This window comes from Macrobrachium nipponense, chromosome 4 (assembly GCF_015104395.2).
Source record: "Macrobrachium nipponense isolate FS-2020 chromosome 4, ASM1510439v2, whole genome shotgun sequence".
In the NCBI taxonomy this organism is placed as follows: Eukaryota; Metazoa; Arthropoda; class Malacostraca; order Decapoda; family Palaemonidae; genus Macrobrachium; species Macrobrachium nipponense.
The window spans coordinates 78,971,435-78,995,186 of NC_061100.1; the positions used below are offsets into that span (position 1 = coordinate 78,971,435).

General features: G+C 45.7%; 1 protein-coding gene across 7 annotated transcripts in view; it reads right to left on the reverse strand.

Annotated features, from left to right (window-relative positions):
* The window catches only part of LOC135210966 (zinc finger FYVE domain-containing protein 1-like), a 450,218-nt gene that overhangs the window by 395,531 nt on the left and 30,935 nt on the right, over window positions 1-23,752 (reverse strand). For all 7 annotated transcript variants that reach the window (XM_064243949.1, XM_064243953.1, XM_064243952.1 and 4 more), the window contains exons 2-3: window positions 11,538-11,629; window positions 11,344-11,427 (exon numbers count right to left, since the gene is read on the reverse strand). The gene's annotated coding sequence lies outside the window, so the exon portion shown is untranslated. The remainder of the gene's footprint in view (window positions 1-11,343; window positions 11,428-11,537; window positions 11,630-23,752) is intronic.

Below are 23,752 nucleotides of genomic sequence, written 5' to 3' on the forward strand. Positions count from 1 at the left end.
CCAAAAAAGGCCAGTCTCATCACAGTTGAAGACTTGCTGAGAACTGTAGCCTTCGTTGAGAGTCATCTCGTCGAACGTCTTAATAAAGGCTTGGGCCGCTTTCGTGTCCGAGCTGGCCGCCTCCCCATGCCGCACCACCGAATGGATGCCAGTCCATTTACGGAATTTCTCCGTCATCTTCAGCCTAGGCAATCAAATCGCCGAAAATAGCACTGGCCTTGTGGCAGATTGCCGTCTCCGTTATCGTATTGCCAGCGATTTCTTTGTCTTTTATCCAGACAAGAAGCAGCCTTTCCATTTCATCGTGCACGTGGGTCCTCTTGCTGGACTAATTAGTGACGCCCTTGGAAGGTGTAGCTGTTTTGATGGCATCCTTCTGCTTAAGGATGGTGCCTATTGTTGACGGATTTTGGCCGTATTCCTTGGCAATCACACTCAATTGCATACCTGCTTCTTATTTTTTAATGATCTCCATCTTCGTCTCCAAAGAGAGCATCCTCTTCTTTCCATGAATTTCAACTTTCTTGGGACCCATGACTACGTATATACTGTACGTAACTATGTTATGTAGTACATATATGTATGTAGTAAAGTTCTCACACAACATGATAAAGTATATTACAACGAAATCACTAACGAATTTACGTTAATAAATGAAATCGTTAGAACGAACGAATACTGCGTGCGTACGATACAGATGATGCCGTGAAATGGCCGAAGAAGCACGCCGCTACGTAGATGCATCATGGGAGGGATGCTGACCAATAGGAGAGAAGGATCTCATGGCGGTGACTAGCATCAGGAACCAATGGGAAAGCGGGAGGATGGTGGCGAGTCTACCCAGTTGGCAGCGAGTGAGTTTCAAAATTGTTATCGGTGGTCTGGGCAAATCTCGGACTTTACAGCAACAACCTTTCGTATCTTGAACAATTTTCGTATGTAGAGCCGCAAAAATTTTCGTATTGTATTTGCTTTCGTATCTCGAGTTTTTCGTAAGTTGAGCCTTTCATATCTCGAGGTACCACTGTATTTAAACTTTTCTGCCCATGTTGTAATTGAGCCAATTCTTTCTTTTATTACTATTCTGTCTCTATCTTCCCTACTGCTCAGCAAAACCTGTGTTTTATTTGCATTCACTTTTAAGCCACTCCTCCCTAAAGAATCCTGCCACTTTCCCACCCTTCTCTGTAGGTCCTCATTTTCAGCAGTAATCAATCCTTTAAGCTGATGTGAAGGGAACTCTGAGCCATTGACCACTTTCTTGACACTTTCACCTCTCGCAACAGAGCTCCCCAACCAATGTCGGATGCGTCAGAATAGAACTGCAGGGTTGGGTGGAGAGGATGAAGAAAAACACCTAAAAGACTGTTCCGAGAGTCACCTTGCCAGGTCTTCCTTGATCTCTTCTGTAAAGTAGAAAATCGTCCAACTGAGCCTTCCTGCACCAAAAAGTCTTCAAGAAGAATTAAAGGGGTTGCATGTGTAACCTTCCGAGTCTTACAAATTGTTCCACCAACGATAAGGTGCCAGAAGATTCATCCACTGGAGATTGGAACAAGATCGACAGTTTATGAACGACTGAACTACCTGAAGCCAAGACTGTACTCTTTTCGGGGAGAGAAAAGGCTGAAAAGCTAGAAAGTTCAGTGATTCCCAAATAGAGAAAGCTCTGTGTTGGGATCAGTTGAGATTTCTTCTTGCTGACAAGAATTCCAAGAGAACGGGTTAAACGAAGAGTCCTCTCTAGATCCTTCAGGCACTGAAGTCAGTCGTCTATGTAAAGCGACACATTGATATGAAAGTGATGTAGCCACTTTCCTAAAAGAGCCATTACATGAGTGAACACCTGTGGAGCCACTGACAGACCGAAACACAGCACTCGAAACTGGAATGCTTTGTTCATAGACACGAACCAAAGAAATTACTTGATTACTGATGAATCTGAATATGGAAATAAGCATCTTTCATATTCCAGACAACCATCCAATCTCCCTGGCGAAAAGACACAAGAACTGAGCGTGTCATTTCCACACTGAACTTTGTTTTCAACACAAAAAAAGTTCAGAGCACTCACATCCAAAACGTGTCTCTAGCCCCCCGATTCCTTGGGGACTACAAAAAGGTAGTTGTAAAACCCTGGGGAAGATTTGTCGACTACTACTTCCACCGCCACCTTCTGAATGAGAGCTTCCACCTCTCGAGCTAGGCCGACAATATGATTGGAATGTTGGAGAGAGGAGGATGATTCTCAGAAGTAATGGAGTAGCTGATGCAAAAAGCTTGGATAACCCAAGGGTCTGCCGTCTGCGACTCCACTCCTCCCAAAAACAGATGCAATCTGGTGCCTTCTGGAGTATGAAGGAAAGTCTGATCACTTTGAAGAAGGCTTACACATGGGCTTTGTCGTGGACTTGGAAGGAGGGCGCAAGTTTGACCGAGGCCTGTTGAACGGTCTAGTTCTACCTTCACAAAAGGGCTGCTGCAGAGGAGAGGTAAACTTAACCAGAGTTACAGAAGGGATTTAAGCATGTTTAGCCAACTAAGCCAGAAGATCATTTGTCGACTTTTTCTCTAGCGCTGAGAGTATATTCTTTACTGCCTCTTCTGGAAACAGACGGTGCTTGTCCAGCAGAGAGAAAAGCAAAGCAGACTTCTGTGAAGATGTGACCCCTTTGGTTACAATAGAGCACCGAAGCTCCCTGTTCTTAAGAGTGCCAAAAGCAAAGAGAAGGGCAAGTTCGCCAGCACCATCCCTTATTGACTTGTCAGCACATGACAATACCCCAAGCCAGTCTGACATCAAGTCCTCCGGAAGAGAGGGGCAGTCTTTCAACTTTGAAGCCAGCGCTTCAACTGTCCAGTCTAAAAAGCTCATAATTTCCAAGACCTTAAAGAGGTTCTTCACCAAATTATCCGACTCGGGTGATGAAAAGAAACTTTGGCCACCAAAAATGCAGTCCTACGGCTAGCGTTGACCAAACCTGAGAAGTCCCCAACAGGAGACAGACACTCCCATGGAAGGAGCCTCTCCGGTTGCATAAAACCTGTATCTTTTATTAATCAGCTTTGAAGGAGAAACAGCGAAAGAAGCCTTCCCCAACTCTCTCTTAGTCGTTAACCAGTCTTCCACAATCTGTAGGGATTTCTTCAAAGCCTTAGACATGACTAGCTTTGGAAGCAGAGGGTCCATATGGCCAGGGTTGTCCCTGCTAATGGTGGGATTTTGTAACCATGGAGGTTCACTGATGGATAACATAATTAAAAAGTTTTACCCTTCCCCTGGGCTAAGACCAGATAATCCACAGAACCATCACCTACATTAAAAACCATAACCATACCCTAAGCATAAAAAACTGGAGGGTACTCCGGGTACTGTGTACCCCCAGGCTTCCCAACGGCTCGACACCCTTAACCAAGGTGAGGAGATGGTAGAGGTAAAAAAGGTCCACCTATGCTTCCTTTCCCAACACCATGCCCGCCACCGACAACAGTCCCAATCTAGGACAATTTTCAAAAACGGTTTCTATGTCCTTCAAATAATGTGATGCGAACACTGATTTCAACTTCCAAACTCGATTGCAGGATGGAAGATAGCGACATGTTATGTCTAAAAGCTAACGAAGTCGCTACTGCACGAACTTCATGCACCTTTGCCTTTACCTTCAAGTACAAGAAGAGTCTGATCTTAATCTTGAGCTTGAGCGTGAGCTTCCGAAATCAGACTCCTCAAGAAGAGCAAAATAGCATTTTTGGAGAGAGGACAGGAGGGGTCTTTCACTAAAAACCAAAGTCGATCTGAGTTGCTTCTCAACTTTTCTGTCCTAAATTAGTAGTGTTTAATGGCTCTGACCAGACATATGATCGTTCCTCATCTTCTGATCCCACTATGTCTGTCAAGTCTTAATAATGAAAGAGGAAGGCCAAGGGTTCCATGGGTTCTCGTTCTTTGCAAGGAACTCCTTTATGTAACGCAGTGCGACACCCACTTCTTTACTAATCGCTTGCAAATCACTTATCCTGCCTGCTGTGGCTAAAGCAACTATAAAAGTCTTCTTCGTTAAATTCCTTAATGAAGTTTCACTAAGAGGCTTGAACAGAGTTCGACTACCTCAGACTTAACCACTTTTGAGGACTTCAAAGATTTAACAAGGTCACTAATGTTCTGATCTTTCGAGACGTCGAGGCCTCTGTTTAAAAACAGACAAAAGCATGGACCTATATTCTTTAATCGTAGACGTGGATAGCTTTCTAGAATCCCTCAGATGTAAAAGGAAATCTGTGATTTCAGTTATGGCAGTCTTAGAAGAAGAGATGCTATTTAGTGTGCACCACAACCTAAAAACTTTCCACTTCGATTGGTAGAGCTTGGCAGAAGAGCTTCTTCTACAGCTCACAATAGCTTCTGTCGCTCGACGCGAAAAGCCTTTTAGCTCAAACAAGGTTCCTGACAGTCTGAATCCTGTCAGGTTCAGAGCAGACAATCTTTGGTGATACAGGTCAAAGTGGGGAAAAAAGGGGGGAAAAGCATGTACATCGAGGCCCGTCCAATCTATTTCTTGAGGTGGTGAAGAGATCTATTGCTGGCTTTCCCCATAACTTCCGCAGATCTCGACGTACTCTCTAATTCAGAGTACATTCCGTCGACAGGACCTGTTTCAAGCGGCTCAATTCGTCTGCTAATACGATCATTTTACCTTGTACAAACCTCGGGAAGAGTGAAACCTTGTGCTCGTTTGCCCAGAGGAGAACTTCTGCTACCTTGTTGAGAGAGAAGTAATGTGTTCCTGTTTCCGGACATACAATAGAGCCGTGGTGTTGTCCGCAAAGATCGCCACCTTCCTTCTGGCAACTAGAGGAGCAAGCGCTCAAAGTCCTAAAAGAATCGCCTTCAATTCCTTGACATTTATGTGCAGGTCCCTCTCCTGTTCTGTCCAAAGACCTGAGGTCCTTCTGTTCCCTATTAAGGCTCCCCATCCTTTGTCCGACATGTCTGAATAGAACTCTAGGTTGGAGTTCGACGTTACAAGGGAAAGCCCTTCCTTGTGTCTCTCCTTTGCCAACGACCAGCAAAGGTCTACTTTTATCTCTTCTGTCAAGGGAAAACTAGCGAGTCTGGTTGAATCTTTCGGTTACAATTTGCTTTTAGAAGAACTGGAGAGATCTCGTGTGGAGGCAACCTAACGTCACGAAACCTTCCACTGAAGCAAGGGTTCCGAGGAGGCTCATCCAATCCCGTGCTGAACACGACGGGTGTTCCAGGAACTTCTGGACTGTCGTAAGGCATAATTCTATCCTCTTTGGGGAGAGAAAAGCCAGAGAAGCTAGTGTGTCCAGAATCATCCCTAAATAGAGAATCCTCTGTGTCGGAGACAATTGGGACTTCTATGTTTATTTGAATTCCCAACTGTTAGGTCAGGTTTAAAGTCCATTGTAAGTCCTTCACACACTGATGACTGGACTTGGACCTCAGTAGCCACTCATCTAAGAAGAATACTGCACTTATTCCTATTAGGTGCAGCCAAATTCCTAGAGGAGCAAGAATACGAGTGACTACTTGTGGAGCTGTTGATTGTCCGAAGCAGAGGGCTGTGACTTGGAACATCCTCTTTTTGAAGAAGAATCTCAGAAATTTCTTGGACTCCTGATGAATTGGGACATGAAAGTATGTGTCCACGTCGAGAGACACCATCTAGTTGTCCGGTTGTAGGGCTGACATCACTGACCGACTGGTTTCCATTCGAAACTTCGCCTTTTGTACGTAGAGGTTGAATGCCCTCGCACTTAATACTGGCCTCCAGGCCCTGGAAGCCTTGGGGACTATGAAGTGTCTGTCATAGAAGCCAGGGGAGTTCTTGTCCATTACTTCTTCTATGGCTTTCTTGTTGATGAGTGCTTCTACCTCTTTGGCTAATGCCAAAGCTCTTCCTGATCCCTTCGAGTGCACTGTCAAGCAGATGGGTACACGGGGCAGTGGAGGGTCTTGTACAAAAGGGATCACGTGACCTTCTTTCAGCACCTGGACTACCCACTGCTCCACTCCTCTCCGACTCCATTCTTCCCAAAACAAATGGAGTCTCGCTCCTACAGGTGCGTGAAGGACCTCCCGATCACTTATCTGATTGCTTGAAGGGAGGTTTTCTGGTGGACTTTCCTGGCGCACGCAAACTGGTCCTTGGTCTATTCTGCAACCTGCTCTTGTTGCCTCGAAAGAGGTGCTTCTGCAGAGGTGAAGCTTTAGCTCCCATGACAGATCCCTAGGGCGTCTAGTTGACTGTGTAAACAGATCGTTCGTAGACTTCTTCTCCAAGTCTGACAACACCTGTTGAATTGTCTGCTCTAGAAACAGGTGGGACTTAAAAAGGGGAGAGAACATCAAAGCAGACTTCTGGTTAGCTGTAACTCCCCTGGACACAGAAGAACACCACAGCTTTCTCTTCTTAAGGACACCCATCGTGAAGAGTACGGCCAGCTCACCCGAACCATCTCTCACCGCTTTGTCAGCGCAGGACAAAATGTCAAGCCAGTCTGCCAAAAACTCCTCTTCTAGAGACTGACAGTTTTCAATCTTCCTGGCCAATGCAGCAATAGTCCAGTCAAAAAAACTAAACACTCCTATAACCTTATACAAGTTGCGTATCAGGTGATCGAAATCAGGCAAAAAGAACATTATCTTCGCAGTCGAAAAGGGTGCTCTCCTGTTCGCATCCACTAGGCCGGAGAAGTCCCCTTGAGAGGGGGCAGACGCTCCCAAGGATGGCACTTCTCCAGTCACGTAGAACTTGTACGCCACACTCTCTAACTTCGAAGGAGGATACGTGAAAGATGCTTTGCCTAAATCCCGCTTCTTGGCCACCCATTGGTCCGCTTCATTAAGAACTCTTTGCCAACTGAGACAGAACCAGTTTTGGCGATCCTGCAGATAGCACCTTTCTATCCTTCACACATATCGACGGTGGGGATAAAGGTGAAGCAAGCTCAAAACAGTCTGGATAAGTAGCCAGTAAGAACCTTAAAAGACTGGAATATGGCGATGAAGTTTTGGACTCCTCTTGAACTTCGTCCATCGAAAAAACTGACAAAACTCTGTCTTCCTCAACATGAGGGGTCATTGCTTTCTTGAAGAATCCCAACAATTCTTGTAGCTGCTGCGAATCATCCCCTAGATCACTGGTCTTGGGAATTCTGAAGTCGAAGTCGAATAGTCTTAGTCCATCAACTTTTCTTTGAAGACGAGCGAGTTGCAGGCAAAGTGCTAAGAGTCGTAGGATGCGAACGAGACGAAACTCCCTTCGACACATTATGAGGGGAGTCAAAAGCGCGCAAGTAAGGCTGCTGCTCAGCGTGTGAGCATTCATCAATTGTCAGAGACACTCCCTGTCGACTAATGAAACTCCTAAAACTCTTGCGCAGGTGCAAAACTGCAGACTGGCTGGAGGCTCCACTGCTTTCTCGACTTCTTCAAAGGCGGAGGCGTACTGTCCGCAAAAACAGCATGTCTTTTCAATGGACGCGACACTGCACCACTTCACATTTGTCACCTCTTATTTGGCGACGGCACATCAGAATCAGACAACAACTGCACATCACTCACTTCTACGACGTTCCAGTGGCGTTTTGTCGATAAGCGCAAGTCGACAATCTTGGCAGAGTCGACGACTATGCGTGGGCAAAACACCCCAGTCTCCCTTCAACCTCCGGTATGTCATCTCCTGGGTGTGGGGGAGCAGGACAGTGACCTTTGTCTAGGAGAACTGGGGGGATGGGCAGCCACCTCCTGGGACAGCACTGACACTGCACAACATTGCACTTTCCACTATCACTCTTCTCTACAAAAGAACGGAACCACAAACCTAAATCCATTACAGATTTAGCCAAAATCTCAAAACTTTTTGTCCATCTTGGACTCTACAATGGCACTGGTGTTAGGATTGGAAGCAAGGACTACCTGGACTGGAGTCATAGGTAAAGAAAAGAAGTAGGAGGGCTATCAATTGGAGAAATATTAGATAAAAAAGGTGGAGAAAGAAGACTTCTTTGCCTCTACAGGCAAAGGAGTTGACTCAACACCATGTTTGCTACCTGCTCTAATGGCTGCTTTCCTCTTTCTATCTTTCTCCATTTACTCTCAGTGAGCTTTATAAGTCTTCCACCCCTGCTCATCTAAATCCTGGCATTCGGTACAAGTCAAGTTCTATTGCAACTTTGCCCCCTACACTTAACACACTTAGTGTGCGGATCATAACACAACTTAGGTAATCTCGTTTTGCAGCGATGGACGAATTAGAGTCCGACATAATATACTAACTCCTAATTGACTGGAAGCTAACCAAGCAGCTAGCTGGCAAAAAACAACCAAGAATTTGTACTTAACCAAAAAGAACTTAATCCAAAATGGCAATAACAGTTGACTGCAAGAAAAAGCCCACTGGTGTTACCCCTTAGGCGGCAGAAAATGAATTGACAGTAGTTAGCTCAGCAGTAACAGGGATTCCCGAAAGTGGGCGGGATCTGTATCACCTACATGAATGATAACAGCGCCGCCAGCGGCAGGAAATTTGAATTTTCGACTGCCAGGTAAGAAAGCTTACAGCTTTGTAATCGGTTGGTAAGATACTTATGTGAAACTAAGGTTTGCTTGGTACTCATAATCACACAAGCAATCCACAATCATACAGAGAAAAACAAGGAAAAATCCCACCAAGATAGAAGATGGAGAAAACTGCGTAAACAACAGTCGGGCAGAGAGCGGTAAACACACGTCTTTCCACAATGATGGCTGAAAGCAAACTGGAATGTTTACGTCCGGTCGGAGAGACTACCAACGACCGGACTGGTAGTTAACTGCTGAACCGAACCGCCTTGTTTGAGAATTCAGTAGCCGTGTCCAGGCTATGTCTTGAGTAATTCCTATTGTAAAGGACCGACAGTTTGTATATTGTGTAGGAACAAAGATACAGTATATTGCATAGGAACAAAGATACAGGTCTTGCACCCTGATACTGTAATGAACTACTTGCCATATCTCATTTAAGAAAGGAATGGCATACACTTAAGGGGGCCAGCCGGCTAATGCCATTCTTTAAGGACAGGACTTTGATATTCATACCACTTAATAAGGTGACTTGGGACATTTCCAAACCGCGTATGATCTTCGCCTCTAACCTTCGGTTTTGTGACGCCAGGGCGATTTATCCCGAAAATAACCATTTTTCAAATTCTATCTGCTCCCTTGATATTTAATATTAAGACCTGGGATTACTACCATATATAGACCTGATGTAGACCTCCAATCAAATGAGTTTTTTTCTAAAACTCATTTTTTTTGCTAGATATGAATTTTTCATTATGGTAAAAAAATAAACCCTATAAATTAGGAAAAAAAAATTTATAAAAAAAAAAGACGAAACAAGTGTGAAAAAAGGGCTTCATTTGATTGTTCTTTAATGTCTTTCTGAGTTATGTACCAAATTCCAATGTTATAGCTTTAAAACTAAGTGAGACGATAGATTTTGAAGGTCAATAGTTTTGAGATACGGGCGTTCAAAGTTTTTTTCGTATTTTTATAACGACAATGTTAATAAATAATGATTATTATGAATTATATTTCTTTTTTGTGTATTAATAAACCAAAACTATTTTATTTATCATAATTTAATCATAAATGATGATCCCTTTGCTCATATATCGTAGCTTGGGGCACTACGTCAGGCAAGACGGGGCACTCCTTCCTACGCAACTCTCTCTCTCTCCTTCACTAACTCTGCTTACTACAGCAAATTTTCTTATTCTGAATGTTAGCTAGATATTTTTCTAGTATTTTCCGTTTTGGCATGATGAAATTCTTGCCGAAACAAAAATAAACATACATAAATGCAAGAGAATGTCAAGAGGTGAAATTCGAAGTTGTACTCTCTTTTTACAAAGACAATGTTAATAAATCATGATTATTATGAATTTCATATTCCTTTTTGGGTATTAATAAACCAAAACTATGTTATTTATCATAAATTAAGATCCCTTTGCTCAAAGATCGTAGCCTGGGGGACAGTGTGACGTGTGCTTCAGGCAAGACAGGCGTTTACTTACTACGCAACCCTCCCTCTCTCTCTTTAATAACTATGCTAATATCGCATATATTATGATATTCTGTAATCATATTAAGAGCGAATTTTCTTCGTCCTCATGTTAGCGAGATGTTTTCCTTGTCTTTTCCTCATTGGCATGATGAAATTCTTGCCGAAACATAGATAAACATATGTAAAAGCAAGCAAATGTCAGAGGTGAAACTCGAACGTGTAGTCTACTTGAAGTCTGTGATCGCACTGAATCATGGTTCAACTTGATACTCCCCTCTGCGACCCTTGGAATCTCTACAGATGCCATTTCTCACAATTTCTTTGACAATAATTATCAAAATTTACGATACGAGAAGAAATATTGCATTTTCTTTTACGGATGAATGTTTTAGGCTTATTGAGTTATGTTTACTAATTACCCTGTAACTACGAAAGTAAGAGGAATTTTGACGAAATATTTCGTATACGTATTCTCAATTGCCATATGAAGCTCCATGAATTTTTTCATGACTGCATTTTTCACCCTATACCCCCATATATAAGGGTTCCGGCCGGCCCCCTTAAGGAATGATTTAGATAAATATAGCAAAAAAATTTAATGGTATATGTTACTGTGCAACTTGCAATAAAGTACAGGCAGTCACCAACTTGCAATAAAGTACAGGCAGTCACCAATAAGCGATAACCACCATTAATCGAAACTTGCTGATTTATGGCATTTATGGCACTGATATCCAGTTAATGGTGCCTCCTTTAAGTATGTTATGGTGCTATAAATCGCCGATTTTAACCGGATCGCCATTAACCGAGCCTGGTGATAACTGCCTATATGTAATGCTGACTTTTAAAACAACAATAATTTGACAAGGTGATTTTGGATAGATAATTCCAGTAGATGTGAGATTTTTGGGAAGCAGACCTTGTAAATTATGTCATTGTATTGTATTGTAAAACGTGTGATCATCAATGATGAAAACATAAAAATTACTAAGTGCAAAAACACACACACACAAAAAAAAAAATAGCGATACATAACCCAAATATACCATAAGCTGCATTGAAGTCCTTCCAGGCCATCTGTGCCAACAAAAAACTGGGCACAGTAAAACTTTTAAAAATTCATATTTTCAGTTTCCTGTTAATGTATCAACACACATACAGTGCTTTCCAAACAATTCTTCTACAAATTTTCCAAACTAATACGCATGGTAGTTCAAACTAATAAACTCCTAAATCCATGAAAAATAACTGGGTTTATCACACTTACCTCAGATGCCTGTTCCAGTAACACAAAAGGAGGCCTTCCTTTTACTGAGGAGCTGTCCAAGTCCTTTTCTGGTAGCGTAGAGCACTGGAATTGAAAGTTCAGTAGTACATATAGTATTTCACAATTCAAGATTAAAAATGGAGCAAGATGGTACAGCAGTAATCTCAAAACAAATTTCATACTATATTACTTACTAAAGAATCCCTCTGTCGGTCAGTCCTACCATCCACCAAACCTTTTATCTTGGGGTACTAAGGATTATGCCCAAAACATCACCATTTTCACGCTGAAAACATAAATTAAATACAATAAAATATCGCAATTAATGCATACATCTTACCCTTACCTAATCTAAGATATCAGAAAATAAAAACCCAGACTTATACTGACCCCCTTATCATAATTTCACTTATAAAAACTGCAACTGATAAGAACAGAGACTAGTGCACAACTAAAAATGATGCTGGAAATTAGAAAAATAAATTCTTATTTCTACAATATTACATATGTAATGCTCTGTGAAAATTTCAGAGCATGGCAACAGTTTGTTAAAAAACTTCTACTACATTCCATAAACAATTAGTAAATTGTATTTTTCCTGAATATACAAACCTGAGGTCCTTTACATTAGGAATCAGTTTCGGCAAAGCAGGAAAAAAAGATGGTATGGTTAGGTAGTTCAACTAATGTCCTGTTAGTGGGACGCCCGAACATAAACATGATATTGTTATAATACAATAAAGTTTCATACATACTTACCTGGCAGATATATACTTAGCTAAGACTCCGTCGTCCCCGACAGAAATTCAAATTTCGCGCCACTCGCTACCGGTAGGTCAGGTGATCTACCTGCCTGCCCTGGGCGGCAGGACTAGGAACCATTCCCGTTTTCTATCATATTTTCTCTCTTCCACCTGTCTCCTGCGGGGAGGCTGGGTGGGCCATTAATCGTATATATCTGCCAGGTAAGTATGTATGAAACTTTATTGTATTATAACAATATCATTTTCATACAATGAACTTACCTGTCAGATATATACTTAGCTGATTGGCACCCTTTGGTGGAGGGTAAGAGACAGCTAAAATGGAATAGACAGGTAAACAACATATGTTGTAGGTATAAAAGAAAAACCTTGGTTCCTACCTGATAGGTGGTAGACTTCGTGGCTGTAGCCCGGTAGTCTGCATCACCTCAAGACTTTAGCGAGATATGTGATCTACGGCCAAGAGTTCTTGTGGGTCTGTCGATGGGTATATGAACCGCTTACTCGGCAGAGCCTGAAAGGACTTTGTCAATGGGTACTGGACCACTTCTATGACAACACACCTTATGAAGGAGCACACAAACAATCCCGACCACCAGATCCTAACCACCATGTTAGTATAAAGAAATTGTTCTGAGTTATCCCCGAACTCATTACAAACAACCCATAACTCGAAACTAATACGCATTCATACAAAAATTCTAAAAAAAAAAAAATTTTAATACTCCTCTAAAAGATATCACAAGAGTTCCTTACTGAACAACAGTGACTGGCCGCCAGTGCAGCACCGAGCCCTCTTTGTCAGCAGAAATCTAGAACATATCTAGTAGAAGGTATGTACAAAGTTAAGGATTGGTGTTTGCTCCCGTACCCAGTATCGTATCCGCCGATACGAAAGGCCCCAGAGAAAAACATTTCTCGTAGGTCACGCGAACGTCTTTAAGATAGTGAGATGCAAATACCGAATTGCACCTCCAATATGTCGTATCAATGATTTTCTTTAGCGACATATTCTTCTGAAAAGAGAGAGACGTCGCCACTGCTCTAACTTCATGAGCTTTTACTCTTAAAAGCGGAAAAGAGTCGTCAGGACAGAACTTGTGAGCATCTGTAATGACGCTCCTTATGAAGAAAGCTAATGCATTCTTAGACATGATTCTTGTGGGGTCCTTAATCGAACACCAAAGACCTTGCCTAGAGCCTCCCATTTGTTTCTTCCTTTGTAAGTAGAACTTCAAGGCTCTTACAGGGCAAAGAGACCTTTCTGTTTCTCTACCCACTAGACTCGATAAGCCTTTAATCTTGAATCTCTTGGGCCAGGGATTCGAGGGGTTTTCATTTTTCGCTAGAAAAAGTGTTCTAAACGAGCAGAAGGCCGAGTCTCTGTTAAAGCCGACTTCATCTTCAAGGGCGTGAAGTTCACCAATTCTTTTGGCTGTCGCCAAAGATAGGAGAAACAAGCATTTCCTCGTTAAATCCCTAAACGAAGCTAAATGAGGAGGCTCGAATCTGTCAGACGAAAGGAACTAGAGAACTACATCCAGGTTCCAGCTGGGAGGAGTTAGTTCCTTAGATTTTGTTGTTTCAAAAGATCTAATCAAGTCGTGCAGATCTTTATTATCAGCAATCTCTAGGTCTCTGTTTCTGAAGACTGCCGAAAGCATGCTCCTGTATCCTTTGATAGTCGATACAGATAAGTGAGAGTCCTCTCTCAGGAACAAAAGGAAATCAGCAATTTCGGTTATAGAGGTACTGGAGGAGGACAACTTCTTAGACTTACACCACCTTCTAAAAACCTCCCACTTAGACTGATAGACTCGTCTAGTGGAAGCTCTGCGGGCTCTAGCGATAGCGCTTGCAGCTTCGCGAGAAAACCCCCTCGCTCTGACAAGTCTTTCGATAGTCGAAAGGCAGTCAGAGCGAGAGTGGGGAGGTTTTGATGAAACCTCTCGAAGTGTGGCTGTCTGAGAAGATCCATCCTTCTTGGAAGGGATCTGGGGAAGTCTACTGTCCACTCCAGCACCTCTGCAAACCAATCTTGTGCTGGCCAAAACGGGGCTATCAGGGTCATTCTTGTTCCGTTGGACGCTACAAACTTTCTCAACACTTGCCCCAGGATTTTGAAAGGGGGAAAAGCGTACACGTCTACATGAGACCAGTCTAGCAGGAAGGCGTCGACCACGAGAGCTCTTGGGTCTTCCACCACTGAGCAAAAGACTTCCAGCCTTTTGGAAAGGAATGTGGCGAACAGATCTACATGAGGAGTGCCCCCAAGATCCCAAAGACTCTGACACACCTCTGAATGAAGGGTCCACTCTGTGTGAAGGACCTGGCTTCTCCTGCTCAGTCTGTCCGCCCTGACGTTTCTCGTACCCTGAACAAATCTTGTCAGGAGGGAGATGTTCCTCTGGGAGGTCCAAAGTAGCCGATCTCTTGCTATTTCGTATAGGAACAAGGAGTGTGTTCCTCCTTGCTTCCGAATGTAGGACAGGGCGGTAGTGTTGTCCACATTCACTTGGACCACACTGTTTGCCACAAAAGGTTCGAAGAACTTTAGAGCCAAGTGAACTGCCAGAAGTTCTTTGCAATTTATGTGCCAGGACACCTGTGCTGCCTTCCAGGTGCCTGACACTTCTCTCGGTCCTAGTGTTGCTCCCCAACCCTTCTCCGATGCGTCTGAATATAACCACTCGGCTTGGGTTCGGAACTTCCAGAGATATTCCCTTGTTCTCTTTTAGAGGGGGACAACCACCATTGCAGGTGTGGTTCATTTCCAATGGAAGGAGAAAACTGTCCGGAGAGAAGTTCCCGGTCCTCCAATTCCATGATATCCCTTAGGAAAAACTGAAGAGGACGAAGATGAAGTCTTCCTAAAGGAAAGAACTGTTCGAGCGAGGAAAGGGTCCCTAGAAGGCTTAACCATTCCCTCGCCGAAGTTCGTTCTTTCCCTAAGAAGAGAGAGACTTTCTCCAAGCCTCTCACGATTCTCTCTTGCGAAGGAAATACTCGAAAACCCCGAGAATCCATCTGAATCCCCAGATAGACTAAGTTCTGTCTGGGGATCAGTTGTGACTTCTCGAGGTTCACGAGTAGTCCCAACGCCTTTATCAGGTCTAGGGTCAAAGAAAGGTCCTCCAAACACTGTCTCTGTTCTGGCCCTGATGAACCAATCGTCCAGATATAGAGAGATGTTGACGCCTTTGAGGTGAAGAAACCTCGCCACATTCTTCATCAGGTTTGTGAAGACCTGAGGAGCTGTGGACAGGCCGAAACACAAGGCCCTGAACTGAAAGATCCTTCCCCCTGTCATGAAACGGAGGTACTTCTTCGAAGAAGGGTGAATCGGGACATGAAAATAAGCGTCCTGGAGATCCAGCGACACCATCCAATCTCCTTGACGTAAAGCTGCAAGGACTGAGGCCGAAGTCTTCATAGAGAACTTCTCCTTTAGAACGAACTTGTTCAGAGCGCTGCCATCTAGTACTGGTCTCCAGCCCCCCGAGGCTTTCGCAACCAGAAAAAGACGATTGTAAAACCCTGGAGAGTTTTGCTCCAGAACTAATTCTATAACTCGTTTGTCCCACATTTGATTCATCATCAGACGAAGAGTATCCCTCAGTACAGGGTCCCTGTATCTGGCTGACAGTTCCCGCGGAATAGTCGTTAGGGGAGGACTGTCCTGGAAGGGGATAAGATATCCCTTCCTGATTATGGACATCGAAGAGGCGTCCGAGTTTATGAATGCCCAGGCGTCTGCAAATTCGAGAAGCCTGGCACCCACTGGTGTTTGGAGGTTGTCTGTCTCACTTCCCTTTCTTAAAGGGACGGGAAGAAGCTTTACCTCTCCTCTCAGGACCTCTTCTCTTAGATGGAGCTCTGGAGGGAGGGCCTCCTCGAAAGGGCTGAACAGTAGAAGTCGGTCCTTTCTTGTCAACCGCAACTAGGGGTCTCTTCTTCCTTGCAGTGTGAAGGAGAGATCCTGTGTCGCCCTTCTCAGTCAGTGAGCGAGAAATGTCCTTCACTAACTGAGAAGGAAACAAGAAGTCTGACATGGGAGCGAAAACCAGGGCTGCTCTCTGTGAGGGAGAAACCGCCTTGGTTAAGAAGGCACTAAAAATACTCCTCTTCTTAAGGAGTATCGCTCCAAAGAGAGAGGAGACTTCTCCCGATCCGTCTTGTACTGCCTTGTCAATACATGACAGAATACTAAGAATGACTTCGGGGTCTAGACCTTCCGAGTCATGAGCCTTCTTAGACATCACCCCAAGGGACCAGTCTAGGAAATTAAACACTTCCAAAATATGGAAGAGGCCCTTGAGGAGATGATCAGTCTCAGAAATCGCCCAAGTCACACGAGCTCCATTCAAAGCGTGTCTCCGCGATGAATCAACCAAGGTTGAAAAGTCCGCTTCAGCCGACGCTGGGAGAGAAAGGCCTATGTTCTCCCCAGTTCGGTACCAGACACCTCTTTTACCAGAAAATATGGCTGGAGGCATACAGAAGGTGGTTCTGCCCAGATCCTTCTTCGACAACATCCACTTGTCAAGAGACTGTAGAGCTCTTTTCATAGAGATCGTAGGTCTCATCTTCAAAACCGACGAAGACTTCGGTACGATCGCACTCGAAAACAGTGATCAAGGCGAAGGAGGAGCTGCAGGAGTCAACGAATCTCCATACTCCTGCAAAAGAAGGTCCGTCAAAACTCTATAGTTAGAGAAGCCTTCTCTACCGTTAACCTCGTCTTCCGAATCTACTTCCACACCGTGCGGAGAATCGGCTTGAAAAACGAGAGGATCTTCACCAAGTTCTCTCTCTACTGGCGACAAACTCCTACTATGGAGGGGACTCATATGAGTGGAACAGATTCTCCTCAAGTCTACTAGTAGTCTCGCGTCTGCTTGACTTCTCACGCCTGGCAAGCTCTTCGCGCTTGGCAGGCGCCTCGCGCTTGGCTGGCGCTTCTCGCTTGGCTGGAGCTTGTTGCTTGGCTGGCATCTCGTGCCTGGCTGACGCCTCGCGCTTGTCTGGCGCCTCGCGCTTAGCTGACTCCTCGCGCCTGGCTGGCGCCTCGCGCTTGGCTGACTCCTCGCGCCTGGCTGGCGCCTCGCGCTTGGCTGACTCCTCGCCCCTGGCGCGCGCCTCGCGCCTGGCTGGCACCTCGCGCCTGAGCGTATCCTTGTCTAGAGCAACTCGCTCGGATAGCTCCTGACGCCTGAAAGAATCTTCGCGCCTGGAAGACGTCTCGCGCTTGTAAGGCTCTTCATGCCTGAAGGACGCTTCACGTCTGGCAGGCGAAAGAAGACGAGACTTCTTAATAGGAAGTCTAGATTCCTTCTTGCGAGGGGATCCCTCGAAAGAACTCCAACCAAAGAGGCTAACTGTTCTTGTACAGCTAGCAATATCCTCTTGGAAGCCACACCAGCGTCCTCTTCAATAGAAGAAGCAGGAGAACTCGAAGGAGTGCGATCCTCAACTACCGATCGAGGAGGCGTCGAGACCATCTTAGCCTTCTTGATAGAAGAGGGGGCTTCCTCCGAGAAGCGCTCCGGGCTCGAGTCAAACGCACGTTCTTTCCAGTGCCTTTTCAGTGGCCTAGAAAGATCCGAGTCCTTCCACCCTCGTTTAGGTGAAGGAGAACCGGACGACGAGAAACAATCTCGTAGGACGCTTCTATTAAAGCGGTCCTGAGCAGACTGTAGCGAAACAGAACCTGCTGAAGGGACGCCTGACCGTTGGGGATTCCCCACAACCTCCGTACGACTTTCGACTTTCCTTCTCCTCTGGGTATGTGAGTTTGGAAGAGGTCTAGGCCTGGGAGCATCGCAGGGACGGTCAGACGCCCCCTCCACAACACTGGGAACATTCACTTCACTAAGTAATTCACTATCACTTCCCTTACCTTGCATGGCCGCCATTTTTGTCTTCATCTTACGAAGAGTAGCCTTCAGATTGGCAATTTCAGAAGCCGAATCCGAATGCAAAGCCTGTGAGGGTTCAGATACATAGGGAGAATCAAAATCATTAATAACAGGAGAGTTACTCAGAAAAAGGCTCAATAGGCCTTGTACTCACACCCTTTTGTGCAGCCCGTCTAATTCTATCCCTCTCTAACTTCTTCAAGTAAGAAGTTAGAGTCTTCCATTCATTAGCATTCAACTTTTCACACTCAATACAGGTGTTAGCTAAAGAACAGTCAAACCCCCTACACTTACAACATGCAGTGTGAGGATCAACCGAAGCCTTCGGTATCCTCACCTTGCAGCCTACATTCACACACACTCTCACACTAACACTTGAATCAGACATTCTATCAGAAAAATCAAAAGCAAGTCCAAATCCAGTCCACGGTAGCGAATGCCAAAACAATGATCCAGTACGTCACCAAGAAATCCAAAATAGATGATCAAAAAGTCTTGAAAAGCGAATTCCAGTCAGGAGGTAGTAACAACAATGTTGATACCACCGGCGACAGAGAAAATATGATAGAAAACGGGAATGGTTCCTAGTCCTGCCGCCCAGGGCAGGCAGGTAGATCACCTGACCTACCGGTAGCGAGTGGCGCGAAATTTGAATTTCTGAAGATTGAAAAAGAAACCCACAAATTCAATTTGTAACTTGTTTACTTGTAAATATTTACATTTAGTTTTACTCCACACTCGAGTACTTTCAGGCCCTTCTGTGGCCCATTCTCAAGAGATGTTTGGGATGTTAGCCTGGGTCAAGGCCCAGCAGTCTTCTGGAACTTCTTCTCGTTGTGCTGTCATTTTGAATTTCTGTCGGGGACGACGGAGTCTTAGCTAAGTATATATCTGACAGGTAAGTTCATTGTATGAAAATGTCATTTCTGGGCTCAGTTCGTGTCGCTGCGTGAAATAATCCTTAAGTTCATTATTTCTAAGGTAAATGATGCTAACACATACCAGAGAAAAAACAAATTCAGGAGGATGTCAGTATGACTTACTCGCTCACCCTAAATAAAATGAGGATGTCGGTATGGTATCTGGGGCAAGTTAGACCACTACCACGAACCTCTTGCCATTTAGAATTCTCCCACATCAAAATCCCCCTCCTGAGAGAGCTGACCCACAGGCGGAGGCGGCAACTACTACTACTACGCCACGCACCACGCCGACTGCCGCGCCTCTGGTGGTCATCCTTTTTTGTTAGCCGATCTAGGTAGCACGTGCCCACTTTTACTCTGTGCTTTTGTGATTATTTCGTTGGATTTACTTCAACCATGGAACGCACAGCTATCACCGCAGCTAAGTTAAGTAACCCGAAAGGTTTGGATTTAGTTTAGTCAGCCAGGGACCCTTTATTACCGTTTTTTAGGTCTGAAATGGTCACCTGGTCTGGCGCATGGCGACTACGGCTCGCCTCGTGTTCGGTTAGATTTCTCGGTCCTCCATACCGAGACATCTTTCATAGAATTCTACCTTTCATGGGTTTTGTCACATGCTACACTAGTTCCCATTACCTTTTACATCGTATTTAGGGAATTCATAGCCTATACCTTTGATCTTAGTTCATGCATGCATGTCTCTTTGTCTAGGTGGATAGGCTCTAGAGTGATTATTTTATTCCTTCTGGTCCAGCATCCTGGCTATTGCCCTCCTTTTACATGTCGGCTAAAGCTAGCTTCTGAGTAGTTGGCTCGTTCCTTCGGGGACTAGCCTTCTTCTCCTGGATTTCTCTTTCTCTTTAACTCGTGTTTTCCCTCTCTCTCTCTCTTACGATGTAAAAGTTTTTATTTATTTATCATTTTGTATATTTTGTACGTTGGGTTAGCATTTAGGGCGACCAGATTATCCTAGGCGGTTTTGTTGCATTTGTTTTCGGTCTATCTACCGTTTTGTTGCATTATCGTCCCTTGGTCCTTTCTAGTCCACGTGGTCACTAGGCCTAGTTGGTTGTGTTGCTTTATCACCTCTGGTCCACATGTGATCGCGTGGTGTCTCTGGTAGCCCTAGTCCCAGTCCCCTTCCCTCCCTCCCGGGCGGAAGGGGGGATCTGTCATGGCTCGCTTACGGTCGCTATGGCAACCATCCGAGCACCTCTCCCCTCTCCCCCCAGTCAAGGGGGTCACGGGAGTTTGGGACAGCTGGGAGCACTGGTGGGCCGCATGTTGTCTCCTCGGGCTCTGGGGGAGCTCCAGCGTGGTCGGGAGCGGGGGTTGGCCACCCCCCCTCCGGTCGCTTCGGTTCCTCTCCGGTGTACCTTGGGTCTGATTTCTCTCCTGTTGTTTACCCTTTCGTCAGCGGACGGAGCACCTGCTAGCCATCCGGGTGTACCTTCGGTTGCCGAGGGGGTAGCCAGCTACCGGAGTGAGAACGATATCAGTTGGTCCTACATGCTTTCCCTGCGTCATCCGGCGGAACGCTTGCTTGCTATCCGGGCGCTCCTCTAGTTGTCGGAGGGGGTTTTTACAGCGGAGCTACACGCTCCACTAATAATGAAATAAATTCTTTCTAATTTAAGTAGAGGGCATCCTCTCCCGTTCTCCGGCGTGGTGTACTACTCCTGAAACTTATTATGGGTATATGAAAACATCTGGTAGGATCATACTCTTCTCTCCGGTGTACAGCAGAGTTCCCAACCAGTTTATTAGGTCATAGACCTTCTTCCACACGGAGTGCAGGGGTGGATTATGCTCATATCACAGTAGCCCTGTGAGTGTATAACTTTGATACTTATGTATCTTTTCACTTACAGGCTACTAACTGTCAGGAGGAGGGGTGCAACGCCATCCTCCAAGACCCCTGTGGACATGAGGTCTGCAGGACTCACGCTCCCTGCGCTACCCGCCATGGTGAGCTGATCTTCTGGCATCACGAGGCTTGTACCATCTGTTACGACTTGTGAGCCAGTTTTTGGACGGAGTAAGTATATACCGGTGTCAGGTTCGTCCCTTGCATGGCATATACTGTCACATATCTTAATCTTAAGGGTAATATGGTCATATTTATCATTGTTAATGATCCGTCCTCAGGGCTTCGTTGTAAGGACTACAATGACCCTCTTTTCCAGGCTGCCGCCATCAAGGAAGTCGCGTCGGCTACCCTGCGGGCCTGGGTGGGAGGCTTCGGCAAAAACGCGCCGAAGGGAAAGCCGTACATGCTAGATAAGAAGTTGGCTGTCCTGATCTTCCCAGGAGGGAAGTCGACGGGGTATGTGGACCCCACCGCGGCAGCTCCGACAATCGCGAGCATACAGCAACAGGTGGAACAAGCCCTAATCGAAGGAGGAGGCCAGGACATCGTGGCGGATGTAGCAACCTTGGACCTTAATTTAGAGCCAATGACGGTAGGTGCTGAGGATTTATTAGTTGAGGTAGGTTTGTTGGGCGCCCAAGGGCTTCCCTTGGGTGCCTCTGGATCTTCTTCCCCTGTCCCTTCATCTTCCTCCTTCCAAGGCTTTACGGGATCTGAGATCCTTACTAGTACGCCTGCTGCATCTGTAGTCCCCAAAGTCAAGGGGCACAGAGAGCAGAAGACCCTTCAGAAGATGTCATCCAAAAAGACGTCGTCTTCTTCTACCTCTCGTAAGTCTCCGGCTTCCCATCCCGGAGCAGAGAAAGCGAAGTCCTCTTCTTCGCACGCGAAAGGGTCGAGAGGCAAGTCCTCTAAGGAGAAGGCCCGCACTCCCGTCGAGCCAGTACCTTCTCCAGCTGCTACCGTAACTCCTCCGGTGACTCCTGCCGGGCCCAGTACATCTGGTACCTTCGATTCTGCTGCATTTTTGGCAGGAGTCATGCAGCAAGTAGGAGATTTGGTTGGTTCGATGAGCACGAGATTCGAACAAATGTTCGCTCAAATCTCCACCTCCTTGAACCAGTCGGGACAATCAATTCAGAACCTTACTGAACGAATGTCCGACCAGGAGAATCGTCTGGCAGGCCTGAATCAAGCACCTCAGGCCGACCCCCCGGTAGCAGGAGCTGAACTTGCCCAGTTGCCAGATTACAACACCCTTCCTTCCTTCTCTATGAATAATCCTTGGAGGGTAGCAGCCTATGCGCCCTACAAGGATGGCATGATCTCTATCCCGGACTATGGAACTCGAAGGATCGAGGACTTTGAGTTCCATCCAGCCGGCTTACAGCCTCCTTTCATGGGTTACGCTAGGCTGACGGAGACAGCCTTAAATAGAGGACAAGATTCCCAGGGAGACAGTTTTGTATAGCCGGGATCACGCTCAAAGGGAATGGTTACATTGCCTGGAGGATTGGGATTGCACAAATACCAGACTCCAGGCATTCAAGAGTCCCTTCACTATCTTTGCCACAGAGGAGGAGACACCACTCCCCTTTACGACCAAGATACCTGAAAGCACCTTGCAGGCTATTATGAAGGATGAGCCCCTTCCTCAGCTAAGGGAATCGGACCCTACGTCTCCACACTTCCCTACATTTGGAGATTTGTGGGAAAACCTACCGGCCACTTTTACGGTAGGCAAACTCAAACCGGACTGTGCCATGGAACAGTTCGGTGAGAGGTTACCCAGATTGCCAGAGAACCTCATTCAAGCAGAGTTTGAGGCGAGAACCAGACTGGGCAGGACACTGAACACTCTGGTTATGACGGAAGTGGCTGCTCTGACTTATGGTACGGAGCCTTTATTTAAGCTCCTAGCCAAGTCACAAACGCAAACGGTACAAGCTGACCTGTACCAGTTTGCATTGGCAAGAAGGAACTGCCGGAAGCATGTCCTTCAGGAAGCAACTATTCGTCACGAACCGAATAAGTTGCTTTCCTCCAATATCTGGGGGGCGGACCTCTTCCCAGAATCGGTAGTTAACGAGGTCCAACACGAGGCGACGAGGCTTAACCAAAGCCTCAGAGCTCGTTGGGGTCTCTCTAGTAAGAGGAAACCTGAGAACCCTTCCTCTTCTACTAAGAAGTTAAAGAAAACGAAGAGGTTCCAGCCCTACCAGAAACAACAGCAGCAACACTTTGTACAAGCTGTTCTGGTTTCTCAGCCAGGACAACCAGCAACAGCAAAGGGACAGAGTCAACCTATTCTCCTGTTGTCCCCACAAGGTCAGCCCTCGACCTCTTACGCTGTTTCCCCGGCATTCAACCCAGTGTTTGAAGGCCAAGCTTTTCAAACCTTCAACAGGTTCGCTAGGGGAAGCAGGGCTAGAGGTGCCTTTCAGCAGCGAGGAGCAGGAAGAGCTACCAGCAGAGGTAAGCACTTCCGTGGAGGACACGGAGCTCACCCCGCACAACAGCAGTGAGATCTCCCAGGTAGGAGGGAGGCTGTTCCTCTTCCGCCACAGGTGGGGGTTCAGCAGCTGGGCACAGAGCATTGTGTCCAAAGGGCTGGGGTGGAGTTGGATCAAAGGTCCTCCTCCACCAAAGTCATTCATTCAACTACCATCAAAGGAATTGGCAGATTACACAGAGGAGCTCCTTCAGAAAGGAGTAGTGTCGTGAGACAAGCACTTTAAGTTTCAAGGACGCTTATTCAGCATGCCAAAGAAAGGCTCATCAAAAAGAAGAATAATCTTGGACTTGTCCCGGCTAAACTTATTCATTCGTTGCGACAAGTTCAAAATGCTGACCATCTCGCAGGTGCGGACCTTACTTCCCCATGGGGCCGTCACCACCTCTATCGATCTTACAGACGCATACTATCATATCCCA